At 40.6% G+C, this 2,906-nt stretch overlaps 1 pseudogene; it reads left to right on the forward strand.

Annotated features, from left to right (window-relative positions):
* The first annotated feature begins 1,660 nt into the window (after window positions 1–1,660).
* On the forward strand, window positions 1,661–2,475 carry LOC120870250 (annotated as a pseudogene).
* The last annotated feature ends 431 nt before the right edge of the window (window positions 2,476–2,906 follow it).

Here is a 2,906-nt window from a genome sequence, read left to right on the forward strand (position 1 = left end):
AACGTGGAAGATAGCCAGAATTCATCTTTGCGATAGGACTATGGAGTAATGAGACTAGTTTTCTTGGATGACTTATAGAAATCAAAATTGATAACATAAAGCCATACTTTGTATTTCAAAAACACAACTGCTACATGACTATAAATATCTTCTGAGTTGTAGATGAGATTCTTGAGCTGGATGGTAATGTTCAACACATATGCACGAAGCAAACAGGATGCTTTAAAATCAGTGCTGAATCTCTTGCAAGATGAAATATTAGTACTGTTGGCATAGGCCAAGTACCTTTATCACCAAGGTGTCTGTTTATCTCTTTGTTTTCTTTAGTAAAGTAATTAGGCATTTAGAAGTGAAGACCAGTGAAGCATTTTACTAAAACTATAATTGCAAAGCTAATTGGAGATTGCAAATTAAGTGGGAATAGTGTGCAGAGTGATGTAAGGATGCCATCAAATCATAGAAATTACATTTGGAAAGGATCTAGATAATTTCCAGTCCAACCTCCCACCCAGATCCTCATATTCTGCTTTAAATATGTGAATATAGGGGAAATCCTATATCTTTATCTAGTAAATATTTATATCATGCTCCAGCAACTGAACTGTCATTAAAATAATAATTGATTCAAAGTACCTTCTCTCACATTTTTTCCCTCCTTGTATTTACCTTCCTAGATGTCAGACCTGGATTCCTGACCCGAAACCCTTGTATTTTCTCTGTTATCTCTGAAACATTGGTTCAGAGATATTTGTTATTTTAGTACCCAGAGACTTCCCAATTACTAATCCAAATTCTTCCGCTGGTTACAAGACAGCCTTTATTCGGCATGTATTACAGCCATGGTAGAATTATAAAAATTAACCGGCCAAGAGGAGAAGCCGTAATGTTCTAGACACCTGATTTTTACTCATGACAAGGTAACAAGAACTAACATTGAGATCTTTGGCTAATTTCCCTCCTCTGCCATGGACCATCCCACTAGCAAGTTGATGGACTACTGAGAAATGGTCTTTGAAGTTGGTTATCACCCTGGCTGCCCCTGTCTACTTACTCCTAAAACCTGGTACCCTCTAGAAATACAGTAACTAGAACAGAGATAGAACTCTGACTGCTATGTCTTCCCATTTTTGGAAACAATTCTAAATTTTGTAAGGCATAAGGCAGATAATGTTTTTGTTTTAGGTTACTCCAAGTCTGAAGGAAGGAGAAAGTCCCTTATAACACCTGCCATAAAGATCTTGAGGAGGACATGGCAATCCATCCCAGTATTCCTGCCTGGAGAAGCCCCAGGGACAGAAAGAAGTGTCTAGCAGGCTACAGTTCATGGGGTTACAAAGAGTCAGACACAACTGAGGGATTAAGCACATAAAGATCTTAGAACCACTGTTCGATAAAACACTAACCACTCTTTTTCATTTCAGCAGGACAGATATAGAAAGATGCCCCAGGAGCCTGATGGCTCAACAAACGTGCTATGGCAGGGTGAAGGAAGAGTGCTTTCCTATTGTCATTTCCTGTCCCTTCAGAAATGAAATAATGGACTTCAGACCTCCTGAATTACAGAAGCACTGTCTTCATGATCAGCAAGTTAGAATACTGATCATATTCCAACTGAGAAAATGAAGAATCATTTTCATTCTAAGGACATTTGTATTCCAAAATGAATTTTGCCAAAATAGGTAAGTTTTATTGGTAACACCCTTTCTAAACTCCTGGAGTTAAGTGAAACCTTGTACCCACTTAAGTGACATAGTTCTATGTTTGGTTGTTTAATAAAGTGAATCAGCACCTAAGTGTCCAAAAAGAACTTCATTTTAAAAATGCCTTTTCAGTTGAACAGCAGCAGCCAGGGCTCTGCGCTCCCCCGTGGCCGTGGGCCTCCACAGCGCCACAAGGCGACTAAGAACATGAGCAAGCTGAGGCACAGCCACCTCCATGGGTACATCACCAAACACACACCAAGTTCCTGAAGGACATGATCCGGGCAGTGTGTGGCTTCGCCCCTTATGAGCAGCAGGCCATGGAGCTGCTCACAGTCTCCAAGGACGAGTGGGCCCTCAAGTTCATCAAGAAAAGGGTAGGGACACATATCTACACCAAGAGGAAGAGAGAGGAGCTGAGCAACGTCCTGGCCATCATGAGGAGAGCGGCAGCCAAGAAGGACTGAACCTTTCCCTCTGTGCACAATAAACCTTTTCAGGAACCAAAAAAAGGCCTTTTCTGTTTACTTATTCCTGATTTAAATTTTTTTCAATAGAACAGGTGGTTTACCTTTTGCCATTGGAGTACATTATGGTGGTCACTACTGAAGGCTGGTAGTGTAGACATGGAGGAATAAAAAGGTTTGGGTCAACGTGGGTGAATATAGTGATTCATTGGTGTATATCAGGGACAAAACTTCATTGTCAATTTGTTTGCAACTGCATGTAAATTCTGATTGTAGGAGATGCTTGATCAAAAAAACTAAGAGTTGAAGAAATGTGAGGTATTTCTAGCCCTCTGACCTCTCTTTCCTACTACATCCCTCCCTTGAGAAATCTCCAGCAAATGCATACTTTAAAGTTTTATCAGCCTACCTAAGGCTTTTTGCTAAGTAGACAAGAATCTTTCTGGGATGTCAGCTGATCTGGTGGATCCACCACTACTCTGCCCCAGCCCTTCCCCGTTCTCATTCCAATAAGTCAGCCACACTCTAAGTCTGTGCAAAATCTGCCAGTCACCTCTGACCCACTCTTCACTAGGGTGTCATCCTAGTAGATTCTGTCAACCTCCCTGAACAGCCTGATGAATTCTTAGTATATGGATAATTCTCTTTACTGCCTATGATAAGTAGCAAAAGATAAGGAAGAACTGGCCTTGCCGATAAGATGTTTTTGACAGTTGAAAATTCAAAACAAACAATTCTG

Source organism: Oryx dammah, unplaced genomic scaffold (assembly GCF_014754425.2).
Source record: "Oryx dammah isolate SB20612 unplaced genomic scaffold, SCBI_Odam_1.1 HiC_scaffold_11, whole genome shotgun sequence".
Taxonomy (NCBI): domain Eukaryota; kingdom Metazoa; phylum Chordata; class Mammalia; order Artiodactyla; family Bovidae; genus Oryx; species Oryx dammah.